The sequence below is a fragment of the Brachionichthys hirsutus genome, unplaced genomic scaffold (genome assembly GCF_040956055.1).
Source record: "Brachionichthys hirsutus isolate HB-005 unplaced genomic scaffold, CSIRO-AGI_Bhir_v1 contig_209, whole genome shotgun sequence".
In the NCBI taxonomy this organism is placed as follows: Eukaryota; Metazoa; Chordata; class Actinopteri; order Lophiiformes; family Brachionichthyidae; genus Brachionichthys; species Brachionichthys hirsutus.
The window spans coordinates 148,786-155,059 of record NW_027180380.1 but is presented as its reverse complement, the minus strand read 5'-3'; positions in this window follow the sequence as shown (position 1 = coordinate 155,059).

Sequence of the window (6,274 nt, the reverse complement as noted above, 5' to 3'; positions counted from 1 at the left end):
TAGAAAGGGAAATGTCCTATATGATATGAGACAAATAAGCACAACACGTTTTAATATCTAGCATGGGACGTTGATGAATGATTAGTTACTTGCACTTATTTACAAACGACAAGTGTTGCACTAACCCAGGGGTGTATAAAGTGTGCCATGGAGGGCCGAGACACTGCAGGTCTTCCTTCAAGCCGGTCACTAAAGCAAGTGATTTTAATTAGCAACACCTCCTTCAATTTGGGAGAAGGAGATCATTAGTGAGATCAGCTGCTGGAGAGATGGTTGGAAAGAAAACATGGAGTGCCTCGGCCCTCCGTGACACGGTTAGGACACCTCTGTACCTTTTCTTGACTGACCGAACAACCCCCATTCATTCAGTGAATGGAGTGACGGTAACCAGTACTGCTTTTTTGGGGGGGGGCTTAGTATATTTTTGATTGGGGGGTGGGAGTGGGCAACATGAGCAATAAAATCGACTTTTTTTTGCCACGAATACAAGGCTACAAATGCTCCTGTGTTTATTTAGCAATTGTGAAATTCATTTATGAGATTGGTATTTCAGCTTGATTTCAGAGTATTTTAATATTTTCATTCTATTCTACATTCACACTTGGATGGAAAAATATTTATCATAATTTGTGGTGTAACTGAGAAATAAAATTAAGAAATGAAGTCTAAAGCATACTGCAACATTTGTAGTCATCTTTTTTCTTTCATTTATTCTTTTATAGGGAACTCATTGAAATACTTTAAAAATCAACAATCATCTCATCTACAGGCGCTTTTCCGCTTTGCAGGTCACGGGTCTACTGGAGCCTGACCTCGCTTGCTATGGGCGAGAGGTAGGATACAACTCGGACGCAATGCCAGCGCATCTCAGGGCCACAGAGACACTCATACACTACAGACTATTTGGACCTAAATTGCATGTTTTTGGTGGTTGGAGCAAACCCACATGGACATGGGGAGAACAAACGAACTCTGCACAAACAGAATTCGAATACAGCACCTTTTGCTGTGAGGCGACAGCACTGTCCACTACGCCAGCGATCCGCAACCTTTTTCCTGCCACGGACCGGTTTCATGCCGGGCAATTTTTTCACGGATCGGTAATGAAATAAAAAAAAGAGGACTGTAATCTCACCAAGCAACGTTATATAATGACTTGCAATAACTATTAAACAAGTACATTAGTTGTGGTCTCAATAATTGCTTCTGTCCTTCATGTTCACGTTTTTTTCTTTCATAAATTCCACATTCTTGTCTTTTAATCCAGAGTTCTTGGTCTCTGTGCCAAAGCGGTTTTGAACCCTTCATTGCCTCATTAACGAAGCTAATCAGCTGTTGTAGATAAACCCGTGTTTTAAGTCTGACTCCTGGTTTGTCTGTTAAAATACATTTTCTTTTCTTCTTCCTCAGTTGGACTTTATACCCTTAGCAAAGAAGCTCTCCAAATACGTTTTTTTGTTTGTTTTTATTAATATAAAATTAATATTTATTAAAATATAACATTCAAATATTATTCATGGAAATATTGTAGGGGAAATGCAAACATACACACACAAACATGTCAGGTAATATAGAGGCTAAATTTAAAGTGATCCCTGACAGTTTTGAGAAATCACTCTAGAAACACAAGAATTTACCTCTACTACGTAAATACATAGACAAAAATATATTGTAGCGAGCTCAAGGAGAAGAGCCACACTGGAATTGAGCATGTGTCAAGAAGCACCTTTATTGTAACACAGGACGACTTGGCTGGACGCGGATGCTGCGCTGCGGACATTCAACGCAATACCCCTCTCACTCATGGTGACAAAAGCACAACCCAGTCACTCCCATGATGCATTGCGCCTCACGTGATCTCGCGTGATCGCTACAATATAATTATTTCTTATAATATATAAAGTATGGCGTGGGTTCTCTCCGGGTTCTCCAGCTTCCTCCCACCACCAAAAACATGCAGCTCAGGTGGATTGGTTACACTAAATTGCCCGTAGGTGTGAGTGTGTGTGTGGCTGGTTGTATGTCTCTGTGTGGCCCTGTGATGGACTGGCGGCTTGTCCAGGGTGTCCCCTGCCTCTCGCCCATTGACTGCTGGGATTGGATCCAGCTTGGCCTGCGACCCGATAACGGATTAAGCGGTTGGGACAATGAATGAATGAATGAATATAAAGTATGTCTTGTTTGGGGGCCGCCAATGTTGTTTACATCGGAAGGCATTCTGGGTGTGACGTGAAACGGCTGCAGCACCGAGCTCACTGCTATTGTTACCCTCGCCGAAGGGGAGGTGAGGGTATCGCAATTGCGTCTGTTTGTTTGTTTGTTTGCTTGTTTGTCTGTCCGCGCGCATAACTCAAAAACTAGTAACCCAATCGACATGATTTTTTACACAAGCGAGGTTCTGTCCGTGGCTCGGTCCTCCCCGAGAATGGCGTTGATCCGGATGTGGATCCAGATTCTAGAATTATTTTTACATCTGGAATTGTGCCTGTGCTGTAACATTGAAGTGTCACTTTGAGAGGGAGGGACATGATGGGGAAAAAGAGTCCAGAAGGTGTCTTGTAGTATGCAGGAGACAAAAATATTACTTGACGTTACTGAACTGAGGACTGTAATTAAAAGTTGCCAAACGAAGATGAACGTGAGTCCAGTCGTTCATTTCATTTCAGGGGTGCAACATAAAAGTTGTATCTTTTCCCGTTCCGGAGCAGCAAGCTAGAGCAGGTTTGGCCCCTCTGATCCGGAAGCCCTGTTTACTGTCTCACAAGATCGAATAGTCTATTGGAGGCGAGGGTCTGCAATCTCTGATTGTCTTTCTAGTTTAGTATGGCAGTGATTTTTTAGCAGCAATCAGCTCCTCCGTTCAGCCTTTACAGTCGGACCCACAGCGTCAGCAACAACGTGAGGACAGTCAGGAAGAAGCCAGAGATTAAGATCAACGGGAGAACTCTGTATTTTGTCGTTTTGTTCTCCGTGGCATCTGCGTCTCCATGCCAACAAAGAGAACGAGAGAGAGAGAGAGAGGGAGAGAGCGTCTGCTGTAAAGAGCTCCACCTCTGCCCTGAAAGACTCCGGCAACTTCCATGCCCTGCTGAAGCCGAGATAGCGTTGGAAAATGAATATCAGCTGTTGAAGAGGTATGAATTGTATTCATAAATTCTTTTGTGTACTGCTATTTTGACAGTGTATCACCAATGAGTTATTGTTCCGGGAGTCAGAATCTGTGAATATATTTCCAACTATACCAAACTGCAAAAGGTTTTATATTCTATGACTGTATAGGCAATTAACCAAAAGAATGAAATAAAAATAATTAAGATCGCTAAAATGAAGATTCACCTGAAAGACTTCTACCAGTCATATTTTCTGACAGATAATAGAACAGAAAATCTCATGAAAACCCATACCGTAGTGTTTCATAGTAGTTTTACCGGTTATTTCCACAGTCATTTTGCATGATGTCTGACAAAAAACGTAAGCAAACAGTAATACTCCAAATGTAGTGTACCTTTGTCACTTTGTCATTTCAGTCGAAAGAAACAAAACAAGCCTGAGGCAACCGTGCAAAGGCAGCATATTGCCAACAGCTAGTGCCAAGACTCTCACAGATGCCTGAAGTCGACGCTGGTGCAAGAATCATCATGAACGTACTTCTATTCTAATTTCTGAAGACTCGTAGCAAAAGTATATGTTTAGGGAAACAGAGAAAAGGTGTAAGGTGACTTAACAGGTACCCGAAGGTAGATTTGGCTTACAGCAGTTACACTCTGCTGCTGGTTGCAGCGTGCGCATGCGCCCGGGCTATGCGGGTGAAGTGTCTTGCCTAAGGACACAACGACAGTGTACACATGTGCCTGAGCCAATACTGGTATTGGGTGGAAATAAACAGTGCGTTCAATTATTTCTAAAACGTCAGGATTTCATATGTCCAACATTGATAAATACATCATTGAATGCTCTCCATCAGAAGAGAGAGCGTGCGTCAGAGCCAAGCTGCGCAGAGACTGTTTCTCCGTAGGGTATGCGGTTTTCATGGCCCCACAAACTGTTTCCCTTCACCACTCCCCCCCCACTGTGGCATCCGAGGGTGCGCTCTCGGAGCCTACGCGTCACACTCATCAGCTGGTACTGCTGCCTGCAGGGGCTGTCAGCAATCAGGCTAAATCACAATCTGAATATTTACAATAATATACCGTATTTTCCGGATTATAAGTCGCGGTTTTTTTCATAGTTTGGTCGGGGGTGCGACTTATAAATCGGAGCGACTTATATATGCTTTTTTTTACAAAATCTGTGAGCGCAGAGACAGTAGCCTACACATTTCTATAACAGGTGTTACAGGGAACTCTGTGACCCGTCAGAATCTGTCGCGGTTTCTGGAGGTTCAGAGTTATCTGTCACACCTGTTATCTAAAAACACAAATTAGAAGGGCTGATTGAAAATGGCGCCGAAAAGAAAGTCATATTCCGCGGCTTACAAGCTTCAGATAGTGAAATATGGAGCCGAAAACGGCAATCGAGCAGCAGAAAGAAAGTTTGGAGTGAGCGAAAAACTTGTAAGGGACTGGCGAAAAGCGGAGGTTACGCTTACTGAAATGAAGAAAACAAAGAAAGCTAATCGCGGGCGACAAGCTAGGTGGCCGCAGTTGGAGGAACGAGTTCACGCATGGGTGCTTGAACAACGTGCTGCTGGGAGAGGTTTGTCAACGGTGCAGTTGCGTCTCCACGCCCAGGTGGTTGCCAATGAGGTGAATATAAACGGCTTTGCGGGAGGACCTTCTTGGTGTTACCGCTTCATGCAACGCAAACGCCTCTCTATCAGAGCAAGGACGACACTGTCCCAAAAACTGCCAGCGGACTTCCAAGCCAAGGTTGACAGTTTCTGCGCGTTCATTGAAAAGCATGTAAGTGATCACAACGTGACACCGGATCATATTATTAACATGGACGAGGTTCCCCTCACTTTTGACATCCCCATGGGCCGAAGTGTTGCAGAGAAAGGGCAAAAAAGTGTGAATATTGTTACAACTGGTCATGAGAGATCACACTTCACAGTGGTGCTGGCATGTTGTGGAGACGGATCAAAACTGCCACCGATGGTCATTTTCAAACGAAAAACCATGCCAAAAATCCAATCCTCCTCAGTTGAAGTCGCCGTGAACGAGAAAGGGTGGATTGATGGAGAAATGATGAACTTGTGGCTTACAAAGTGCTACAATAAGCGACCGGATGGCTTCTTTAGAGCACGCAAAGCTCTGCTTGTGATGGATAGCATGAGAGCGCACATCACACCACAGTTAAAAAATAAATTAAAAGTTTTCAACTCCATACCTGCCATCATCCCTGGAGGCTTAACCAAAATACTCCAGCCACTTGATATCTCCGTGAATAGGAGCTTTAAGTCAGTTTTGCGTAACCTGTGGGAGCAGTGGATGACGGATGGAGAGCACAGCTTCACGGCAACCGGGAGAATGCGCCATGCAACTTTCCTGGAAGTCATTGAATGGATCGACAAAGCATGGGCTTCAGTGACAACCGTAACCATCCTGTCGGGATTCAGAAAGGCTGGAATAATTGGAACTGCAACTGACGACGAGTCTGATGTAAGCGACGTAGAAGAGGAAGCGGCGTCTTGTCAACCTGCCGAGTTGGGGGAGTTGTTCAAAAGTGACACCGAGGATGAAGATTTCCTTGGATTTCGTGACTCGGAATAAAACCTGATATTTTGGTAAACGTGTTAGCATGTTCTATATATGCTAATGTGCTATATGTTGTTTGGTGTTGGATTTTATCAAATAAATTTTCCCCAAAAATGCGACTTATCCTCCAGTGCGACCTATATATGTTTTTTTCTTCTTAATTATGCATTTTTTGGCTGGTGCGACCTACAATCCGGAGCGACGTATAATCCAAAAAATACGGTATACAAATACTTAAAAGTGATAGAAGTTTACAATGATGCATCTAAATGGAACAAATTACCTTCTATGTCGTAAAGTTTTCGTGGGTGGTGGTCTCAGTCTAATTGTCTGTGTGCTCCTTCGTTGTACCGGGAGCTGATGGAGGGGGTGGGGAGTGTTGTTCCGGATGCTTCAGTTTCTGAAGCATCCTTCTCTCCATCACTGTCTCTAAGGAGTCCAGATTAACCCCAACAATGTCACCTGCCTTACGGATGACTTTATTGAGTCTCTTTGAGTCTGCGACCCTCAGTCTGCTGCCCCAGCACACGACAGCAAACAGAATGGACTAGAGACCATAGATTAATAGAACTGATGGC